The sequence below is a fragment of the Triticum aestivum genome, chromosome 6B, assembly GCF_018294505.1.
Source record: "Triticum aestivum cultivar Chinese Spring chromosome 6B, IWGSC CS RefSeq v2.1, whole genome shotgun sequence".
Taxonomy (NCBI): Eukaryota; Viridiplantae; Streptophyta; class Magnoliopsida; order Poales; family Poaceae; genus Triticum; species Triticum aestivum.
Window position 1 is genome coordinate 95,121,461 of NC_057810.1, and position 11,888 is coordinate 95,133,348.

Genomic DNA, 11,888 nt, shown 5'->3' on the forward strand with positions numbered 1-11,888 from the left:
AATGTGATGCTCGCGAAAAGCCTCAGTGAAATCTCTCCAGGTAGGAATCTGGCCAGTTGGAAGCATAGCCTCATAGTTCTGCCACCAAAGACTAGCAGGACCTTCCAGGTGGTATGTGGCATAGGTGACCTTGTCATCTTCAGCTACGTTTGCGGAACAGAGCTTATGAGTGATGCTACAGAGCCAGTCATCTGCATCGAGTAGCTCGATGGAATGATGAAAGGTAGGTGGGTGCAAGCGAATGAAGTCATGAATGGTTACAGACCCTTTGAACTGATGTGCGGTATTCTCCTCAATACGTGCCAACAAGCGGTTAGACTCACACTTATTCCTCTCCATCTCTAACATGAACTCTGTCAACGAAGGCGGGTCGGGAGGATCCTCGTCCCTACCATCTCCGTGGTTCTGGCTACGAACAATAGAACTTGATGACATCCTGAGAAACAAAACCAGGGACGGAATCAACATCAATCATAGGCTATAGAATGTAGGATAAGGAAATTAGTATCTCTCGAACTCCTAGGGAAATTCCGGCAGCACAACGGCAGTAAAATGCTCAGAATGAGGCATCCTGCCAAAAATGGGGTAGTACAACAACTCAACAACACCACTCAAGGTTCTGAGATCATACTAAACAGGCTACACCGGAAGTACTCAAAAACTGGGGTATGACTCTGATCAACCAATCCTATGGGACTACGGAGTAGTAACACGTGATCCTGATAGATGGAAGAGAAAGCCTAGTTCCTTAACCCCGTAGGAAAGATAGGATGACTTAGATCAGAAGGCCATGAGGTAAAGGAGTAAAAAGAGCCTTCCGTTCCTTCCCACAATCAATTCCCTTACATAACTAAAGAATTTCTAGACTCAACTTCGACCAGTTTGGCTTGGTAATCCTACAGGCAGTCAGGCTCTGATACCAAAAGCTGTCAGGACCCCGATTCTATGCCACACCGATCTAGCATGTAACACCTCATATCACTTTGCGGCCTCACGCACGGTATTCCCACGGGTGTCGCCTTACCATGCCCGGGACCATTTGTGCCTATTAGCACACGTATATGATAGTGCCGCTAGCATCCATATGACAAAGAACCTGGGCTGACATGGCTAGTCGTGAACCCAAAGTGGCACTAACTTACAGGGACAGGCATACATGACCCAGCATCGAACGTGTCGGTCATCAGCGAGTGAATCCGGGCTGTAGCAACTGGGCTAGCAGGACTCCGGTAAACCGGGCTGTAGCAGGCTAACAGGACTCCGGTAGACACTGTGTGACATTTCCCCGAAGGGACAGACACAGGAACAAAGAAGGACACATGCCGGCCAGACTAAGTGTTCTGGAGCAGTAGCAAGCTACCAGGGCTCAGTGGAAGCACTAGGAGACATTTCCCGGTAAGAGAGGCTACTAAGGATAAACAACTAGATAGTCAGATCCCACACATAGCAATACACATTACACGTACGCATAACATGCAAGTATGTGCTGTACAACATGGCATCACAGCATAACTCAACAACTCATATAGATAAGGCTCAAAGAGCCATCATAGAATTTATTACAAACAGGGGTCACATGACCCAACATTCAGAGCAAACAAGCAGCAAACGGAAGCATTACATGTCTGAGTACAGACATCTACAAATGAAAAAGGCTGAAGAGCCTGACTATCTACAACACCCGATCAAGATTGTAGCTGAGGTACAAGCTACTTATCAAAGTCCACGAGAACACTAGTAAGACCGAAGTCTCCGCTGCAAAAACATAAATAAAGCAACATGAGTACAAAGGTACTCAGCAAGACTTACATCAGATCCTATCATACATGCATTTGTATCAAGAGGGTAATGTGGGGTTTAGTTGCAGCAAGCCAGCTTTGACTCTGTGGCTATCCTGTTCTACGACTACCAGAACTTCTTTGAGGTGATATGGCGCACACGAGTCCACTAATCACCACACAATACACTACTATGGATTCATCCCCGTCTCCCTACGAGAAGGCCATCCATAGCACTCACACTTGTCTTGAGCATTTTATAGTATCCACTTCAAGTTGTCTATGTACCATGTAAGCATCCAAGAAGTCCATAACCGCGGACCCGGCTATTCGAATAGATCATGTTAACCCTACAGGGGTGTACTTCTTCACACACGCTCTCGCCACTTACCGCCATGTACACGTCATGTAACTCGACAACCTTCAAGCGGAAGCCTGGCGAGGGTGTCGGCCACGACCTGACTAACCACACAAGACACTAGCCCAGGTTTATCGCCTATTCGGGTTCCATCCGCAAGGAGATCCGGCCGGGGTGTTGCTCACGGCCCCAAACGATGTGTGCAGGGTTCCTAAGCCCACCATCCGGCTGCCACTCGGTACACCAGGCCACGTGTGCCTAGTCTGTCCCAAGCCCACCCTGTTGGGTGCCACTTGGTAGAAAAATAGCACTACCTACAAACACCAGAAATTAGTTGCGACTCCTGGACAGAGATCAAGTTGGTTAATAAGTCGAGAGGGGTCGAGTTACCGGAACCCAATGTGTGGTAGTATCGAGTCATTGGACAACATACATAGAACTCAGTGCTTAAGGACGGTTCCAGTGAGACAACCCACCATGTACTCCTACATGGCCTCTCACCGCTACCTTTACCAAATCGTGTTCACACACTTCACTCTCAGCATCAGAACATAGAACTGCACTCCAATTCATTCCCAATGAATCAGACCTGACACAACTCTAAGCAATAGCAGGCATGGCATTGTAGGAACACAACATGGCTCAATCAACTCCTGCACATGCTAGTGGGTTTCAACTATTTACTGTGGCAATGACAGGTCATGCAAAGGAATGGGTTCAACTACCGCAACACAAAGTAGCAATTGAATCGTTGTTGTCCTAATGCAATAACTGAGAGCAGGAGCGAGAGAGTAGGATTGTATCGGAATGAACAAGGGGGTTTGCTTGCCTGGTAGATCAACAAGGAAGGCACTGCTCCTCAGACAGGTACTCTGGAACACTCTCCGGAGCAGGACCTATCAAGAAGGAACGGTGTCGACAATCAATACACAAGCATATGCAACAATATGATGCATGAACATGGCATGTAGATGTGATGCTGTTTGAGCTAATGCAACTAGCTTCCATTTGGTTGAAATCCATTTGAACCAAGGATTCAAATGCATCTCCAAATTAAGACCTTATAAATGCCATTTATATGTTTTCACCTTTACAGCAGGTTTAGGTTGGTTTGTCATGCATGAAACTAGTACAGATGGATAGATTGCATTTTTCTGATAATTTTTCATATATAAATTATTTCAATGTGAGTTACGATTGAATTTCTATGATTTTTTGAAGTTTATATCATTTTCTGGAATTTCTTGATTAATTTTAAATCCAGAAAATGAATAACTGCATCAGCCTAACGTCAGCGTGACATCAGCGGGTCAACGGCCAGGTCCAGGTCAAACCTGACCAGTGGGACCTGTTCGTAAGTGTCATGGTTAATTAATTGACAAGCTAATCTTAAACTAAAAATTAGCAGGGTTGGGACCCACATGTCAGTGTCACAGGGGGGATTAGTTAGCGGGGTTGACCCGGTCAATGCCGCCGGCGAGGCCGAACGCGGCGGAGGGCTCGGGATTGTCGCTCCGGCGACCATCCGGGTGGCGGAGACCATCTCCGAGGAGCTGGTGCTCGCGCTCATCCAGTGGGGCATGGGAGAGGAGCCGGGGAGGCCGGAGCTCGCCGGAGCAGAGCTCGCGGCGGCGGCCGGAGGTCGGGCTCGAGCGGCAGAGGGGCTGGAGGGCATGGGGAGGCCACCCGAGGGGCTCTGCGGCACCCTTGTGGCACCAGGAGCACGGTGACGCGCTCGGTTGCGAGCTGCGGTGGCCAGGGCAACGGCGGCGACTTGGACGGCGGCGAGGAACTACGGCCGTGAAGGGGGATGGAGCTACGGGGCGCAAAAACGAGGGGGAGAAGAGGGGTTCGATAGAGGAGCTCACGGCGAAGCCTTCGGTGATCTCAGCGCGCTCGAGGACGGCATGGAGGCGACGGGATGTCGGTGGCGATCTCCGGCGGCCGATGATGAAGACGATGGCGGTGACGGCTCCACGGGGCGCTCCAGCTTGCGTGGCTTGACAGGGAGGACGAGGACGACAGCGCGGAGCTCGGGGATGTCTCAGATGCTCTCGAGGGGCACGGTGGCTACGGCTACGGCGAGCGGCGGCGACGGGCGTGTTCGGGCGGTTGAGAGAGAGAGAACCAGGGGAGGGGGAGAAATGGAGAGAGGGAGAGAGGTGCGGGCCGTCGTGGCGACGTCCAGGGATGCTAGAGCGATGAGGAGGGAAGCAGGAGGTGGCCGGGCGCGTGGCTGTGGCCGGCTGTGGCACGGGCACGCAGCTGCTTGGGCGAGGGGGAGGAAGACGACAGAGGAGGAGGGCCAGGTGGGCTGGGCTGGCCAACTGGGCCGGCTAGGCCGTACAGGAACGGGCTGCACAGGGAGGTAAGCGCCAGGTAAGTCTCTTCTCCCTTTAATTTTTCTTTTCTATTTTCTGACATTTGTTTTGATTTAATAAAAATACTAAATCATTTTATTTACTTATGCCAATATTTTTAGGAACTAGTGGTATTATTCCAGAGCTCCTCAACAAATGGCATAATTTTCGGACATATATTATATATTTAACAAATATATATCCAATGCAAATATTTATGCATTAATTCCAAATGCCCAACATAAATACTTATGGGCTCTTGAAAATATTGGTTTGATTTTTATCCCTGTCCAATATTTTCAGAGAGCAACATGAGCATTTTCTTGGACCTTTTTGGAGCAATTTTTATTTGGGTCATTTTCAGAAATGATTCTGATGGTTTCACAAATCCCCATTTCAAATTTAAATGGAATTTAAACATGATGCACACATGACTAGCTAGTCTAGGTCATACCAAAACTAGGGATGTGACAATGCAGCTGCGTCTCCGGCCCGCCCAGGACGAAAAGCCCATTTTCTGTCATGATTTTTTGTCATAGAAGTAGTAGCCCACCACATCTATGATGATACCGGGTTTTGTCACAATTATCGTCATAGAAGTGTCATATGTATGACAGAAATATTTTTCGTTCGGCCCAAAATTTCATGGATGTGTCTTTTTTTTGTAGTGAATTATCAAAGTACCGAACGCGAATCATATGAACGTGATGAAAACTTGCTTGACGATAATTCCCATGTGTCCTTGGGAGCTCCTTCTTCCTTATAAGAAATTGTCTAGGCTTATCCTTTGCTACATAAAGGATTGGGCCACCTTGCTGCACTTTATTTACTTTCATTACTTGTTACTCGTTACAATTTATCTTATCACAAAACTATCTTTTACCTACAATTTCAGTCCTTGCGAGAAAACCTTGCTGAAAACCGCTTATCATTTCCTTCTGCTCCTCGTTGGGTTCAACACTCTTACTTATCGAAAGGACTACGATAGATCCCCTACACATGTGGGTCATCAAGACTCTTTTCTGGCGCTGTTGTCGGGGAGTGTAGCGCTTTTGGTGAGTGGAACATGGTAAGGAAACATTTATATAGTGTGCTGAAATTTTCTGTTACTTGTCACTATGGAAACTAATCCTTTGAGGGGCTTGTTCGGGGTATCTTCACCCCGACCAGAAGAGCAAAGAGTTGCTCCTCAACCTACTGAAGTTTTTGAAAATATTTACTTTCAGATTCCTTCGGGTATGATAGAGAAACTCCTAGCTAATCCATTTACAGGAGATGGAACATTGCATCCAGATTTACACCTTATCTTTGTGGATGAAGTTTGTGGATTATTTAAGCTTGCAGGTATTCCCGATGATGTTGTCAAAAGGAAGGTCTTCCCTTTATCTTTGAAGGGAGATGCATTGACATGGTATAGGCTATGTGATGATACGAGATCTTGGAATTATAAATGATTAAAGTTGGAATTTCACCAGAAGTTTTATCCTATGCATCTTGTTCATCATGATCGTAATTACATATATAATTTCTGGCCTCGCGAAGGAGAAAGCATCTCTCAAGATTGGGGGAGGCTTAAGTCAATGTTATATTCATGCCCCAATCATGAGCTCTCTCGGGAAATGATTATTCAAAAAATTTATGTTCGGCTTTCTCTCAATGATCGCAACCTGCTCGATACTTCCTGTGTTGGTTCTTATATACTGAAGACTATTGAATTCAAATGGGACTTATTGGAAAGAATTAAACACAACTCTAAAGATTGGGGTTCCGACGATGGTAAGGAGTCACGTATGACACCTAAGTTTGATTGTGTTAATCTTTTATGGATACCGATGCTTTTCGTGGATTTAGCGCTAAATATGGACTTGACTCCGAGATAGTAGCTTCTTTCTGTGAATCTTTTGCTACTCACGTTGATCTCCCTAAGGAGAAATGGTTTAAATATAATCCTCCCGTTGAAGTGAAAGTAGTTGCACCTATTACAGTTCAAGAAAATACTATCACCTATAGTGATCCTATTGTTCCTACTACTTATGTTGAGAAACCTCCTTTTCCTGTTAGGATAAAGGATCATGCTAAAACCTCAACTGTTGTTCCCAAGAGTAATACTAGGACTTGTACACCTCTTGAGCAAATCAAAGTTGAACCTAGTATTGCTATGGTTAAAGATCTCTTGGATGATGATTTAGATGGGCATGTTATTTATTTCTATGGTGAAACTGCAAATATTGCTAGACCAGATACTAAGATACATAGACGTGTCGTAGGCATGCCTGTTATTTCTGCTAAAATAGGAGATCATTGTTATCATGGCTTATGTGATATGGTTGCTAGTGGTAGTGCCAATACCTTATGACTTATATAAAGAAATTATGCATGACATTGCACCCGTTGAATTAGAAGACATTGATGTTACTATTAAGGTTGCTAATAGGGATACCATTAAACCAGTTGGGATAGTTAGAGATGTGGAAGTCTTGTGTGGGAAGGTTAAATACCCTGCTGATTTTCTTGTTCTTGGTTCCCCACAAGATGATTTTTGTCCCATTATTTTCGGTAGACCCTTCTTGAATACAACTAGTGCTAGGATTGATTGTGAAAAGGATACTGTTACAATTGGCTTAGAGGGTATGTCTCATGAGTTTAATTTTGCTAAGTTTCGTAGACCACCTCGTGATAGAGAATCACCTAGTAAGGATGAGATTATTGGTCTTGCTTCCATTGTCGTGCCTCCTACTGATCCGTTAGAACAATATTTGCTAGACCATGAAAATGATATGTTTATGAAGGAAATAAGGGAAAAAGATGAAGTGTTCCTTAAACAGGAACCTATGCTGAAACACAACCTTCCCGTTGAAATTCTTGGGGATCCCCCTCCACCCAAGGGAGATCCCGTGTTTGAACTTAAACCATTACCTGATAATCTTTAGTATGCTTATCTTTATGAAAAGAAAATATATCCTGTTATTATTAGTGCTAACCTTTCAGAGCAAGAAGAAGAAATATTATTGAAAACTCTGAAGAAGCACAGTGTTGCTATTGGATATACTTTGGATGATCTTAAGGGCATTAGTCCCACTCTATGCCAACACAAAATAAATGTGGAGAAAGATGCCAAACCAGTTAGAGATCCTCAACGACGATTGAATCCTAAGATGAAAGAAATGGTAAGAAAGGAGATACTAAAGCTCCTTGAGGCAGGTATAATTTATCCCGTTGCTGATAGTGATTGGGTAAGCCCTGTCCATTGTGTTCCCAAAAAGGGAGGTATTACTGTCGTTTCTAATGATAAAGATGAATTGATCCCGCAAATAATTATTATAGGTTATAGGATGGTAATTGATTTCCGTAAATTAAATAAAGCTACTAAGAAAGATCATTACCCTTTACCTTTTATTGATCAAATGCTAGAAAGACTATCCAAACACACACATTTCTGCTTTCTAGATGGTTATTCTCGTTTCTCTCAAATACCTATATCAGCGAGGGATCAATCAAAAACTACTTTTACTTGCCCTTTCGGTACTTTTGCTTATGGACGTATGCCTTTTGGTTTATGTAATGCACGTGCTACCTTTCAAAGATGCATGATGGCTATATTCTCTGACTTTTGTGAAAAGATTTGTGAGGTATTCATGGATGATTTCTCCATTTATGGATCCTCTTTTGATGATTGCTTGAGCAACCTTGATCGAGTTTTGCAGAGATGTGACGACACCAGTCTCGTGTTAAATTGGGAAAGTGCCACTTTATGGTTAATGAAGGCATTGTCTTGGGGCACAAGATCTCTGAGAGAGGTATCGAAGTTGATAAAGCTAAAGTTGATGCTATCAAAAAGATGCCATGTCCCAAGGACATAAAAGGTATAAGAAGTTTCCTTGGTCATGCCGGTTTTTATAGGAGGTACATTAAGGACTTTTGTAAAATCTCTAGGCCTCTGAATAATTTATTGCAAAAAGATATTCCTTTTGTCTTTGATGATGATTGTGTAGAAGCATTTGAAATACTTAAGAAAGCTTTGATCACTGCACCTATTGTCCAGCCACCTGATTGGAACTTACCCTTTGAAATTATGTGTGATGCTAGTGATTATGCTATAGGTGTTGTTCTAGGGCAAAGAGTTGATAAGAAATTGAATGTTATCTAGTATGCTAGTAAGACTCTTGATACTGCCCAGAGAAATTATGCTACTATTAAAAAAAATCTTAGCAGTTGTGTTTGCATGTGATAAGTTTAGACCTTATATTGTTGATTCCAAAGTTACTATCACACTAATCATGCTGCTATTAAATATCTTATGGAAAAGAAAGACGCTAAGCCTAGAATCATTAGATGGGTTCTCCCGCTCCAAGAATTTGATATGCATATTATTGATAGAAAGGGAGCTGAGAACCCCATTGCAGACAACTTATCTAGGTTAGAGAATGTTCTTGCTGACCCACTACCTATTGAAAATAGCTTTCCTGATGAACAATTAGCGGTCATTAATGCTTCTAATACTGCTCCCTGGTATGCTGATTATGCTAATTATATTGTTGCTAAATTTATACCTCCTAGTTTCACATACCAGCAAAAGAAAAAGTTCTTTTTAAGACATTACTTCTGGGATGACCCACACCTTTATAAAGAAGGAGTAGATTGTGTTATTAGATATTGTGTACCTTAGCATGAACAGGAACAGATCCTACGCAAGTGTCACTCTGAATCCTATGGAGGACACCACGCTGGAGATAGAACTACACATAAGGTACTGCAATCTGGTTTTTTTCTCCTACTCTCTTCAAAGATGCTCGTAAGTTTGTCTTATCTTGTGATGAATGTCAAAGAATTGGTAATATTAGTAGACGTCAAGAAATGCCTATGAATTATTCTCTTGTTATTGAACCATTTGATGTTAGGGCTTTGATTATATGGGACCTTTTCCTGCCTCTAATGGTTACACACATATTTTAGTTGCTATTGATTACGTTACTAAGTGGGTAGAAGCTATTCCAACTAGTAGTGCTGATCATAACACTTCTGTTAAAATGCTTAAAGAAGTTATTTTTTCGAGGTTTGGAGTCCCTAGATATCTTATGATTAATGGTGGTTCACATATTATTCTTCGTGCTTTCCGTAAGATGCTTGCTAAGTATGATGTCGATCATAGAATCACATCTCCTTATCATCCGCAGTCTAGTGGTCAAGTAGAGTTGAGCAATAGAGAGCTCAAATTAATTTTGCAAAAGACTGTCAGTAGATCTAGAAAGAATTGGTCCAAAAAACATGATGATGCATTATGGGCCTATAGAGCTGCATAGAAAAATCCTATGGGTATGTCTCCTTATAAGATGGTTTATGGAAAAGCATGTCATTTACCTCTTGAACTTGAACATAAAGCATATTGGGTTATTAAAGAGCTCAACTATGATTTCAAACTTGTTGATGAGAAGAGGTTGTTTGATATTATCTCACTTGATGAATGGAGAACCCAAGCCTATGAGAATGCCAAGCTATTCAAAGAAAAAGTCAAACGCTGGCATGACAAAAGGATACAAAAGCGTGAGTTTAACATAGGAGATTCTGTGTTATTATTCAACTCTCATTTAAGATTTTTTGCAGGAAAACTTCTCTCTAAATGGGAAGGTCCTTATGTTATTGAGGAGGTCTATCATTCTGGTGGCATAAAAATCAACAACTTCAAAGGCACAAGTCCGGGGTGGTGAACGGTCAAAGAATTAAACATTATATTTCAGGTAATCCTATTAATGTTGAAACTAATATTATTGAAACCGTAACCCCGGAGGAATACATAAGGGACACTTTCCAGAATGTTCCAGACTCCGAAAAGGAATAGGTATGTGGTACGGTAAGTAAACCGACTCCAAAACAACTCCAATGGCAATTTTTATCAGTTTTGGAATATTTAAGAATTTTAGGAAGAAAGAAGTAGTCCGAGAGGGACACGAGGCCTCCACGAGAGTGGAGGGCGCGCCCACCCTTACTAGGCGCGCCCCCCTGTCTCATGGGAACCTCGTGTGCCTCTCGGACTCTGTTTTCTTGCATGTTACGTATTTTGGTTGGTAAAAATTCATTATATAAACTCCCGAAGGTTTTGACCACCGTATCACGCAAATATCCTCTGTTTTCGTTTCGAGCTGTTCCTGTTGCAGATTAAAAGCAAGATGTCTTAGTCGGGTGTCTCACCCAACACCAGGTCTAGGAGCAAATAGCGATGCTTATCACTTTGGACCATCAACGGAGGATGAGATGGAGGCTGATTTGAAAAGGATAGATGCCATGGAGGAAGATCAAGAAGTTACCTCTCGTCTCCAAGCAGAATTCATGATGGGGGAACTACCTAGCTCGGCTATTCCAACTTCGGTCATCCCTTCCAACTTTAGATTTCTTTCTTATGAAAATATGAAAAAGAGCTTCACTTGTTTTCCAGAAGCTATGCAGCATCCTTCAGTAAAGGGAGCTTTGGCCGTTACGGGCAAGCTCCGTAAGGAAATTATGGACCTCAAACAACAAGTCAATAAGCTCGAGGAAGAGAACCGTATACTCAGGGGCATCATCGCCAAAAAGATCATAACACCAACCGTGAAGAAGGAGACATAATTACATGGGTATGGGCACTCCCCTTGGCAACTGCCAAGCTTGGGGGAGGTTCCCGGGTATCGTATCACCATCACACTCCTATCTTTACCGTTTTATTTAGTTCTATCCTTTTAGTAGTATCTTAATCTAGTAGATTAAATTTTTAGTATCAATTAGTTTTGAGTTTTGCTTTGTGATCTCTTTATGTAATCGAGTCCGTGAGCTATCTATAATAAAGAATAGTGTTGAGTCAAGGGCTTTGCTATGTTGCTATGATCTTGAGAAAGTAGAAAGGATAAAAGAGTTCATATTGATCTTATGGTTAGTGATGACTTCACACATAGAAAGTATGAGGCATAAAAGTTGTTGAGAGTTGATAAACGTAGTTTTGGTCATCATTGCAATTAATAGGAAGTGATAAGGAAGAGAGGTTCACATACAAATATATTATCTTGGACATCTTTTGTGATCGGGAGCACTCATGAAGTATGACATGCTAAAAGAGTTGACGTTGGACAAGGAAGACAACGTAATGGTTTATGTTTTCTCACATCTCAGTTAAAGTATATTGTCATTGACCTTCAAACATGTTGAGCTTGCCTTTCCCCCTCATGCTAGCCAAATTCCTTGCACCAAGTAGAGATACTACTTGTGCTTCCACATATTCTTAAACCACGTTTTTGCCATGAGAGTCCACCATACCTACCTATGGATTGATTAAGATCCTTCAAGTAAGTTGTCATCGGTGCAAGCAATAAAAATTGCTCTCTAAATATGTATGATCTATTAGTGCAGAGAAAATAAGCTTTATAC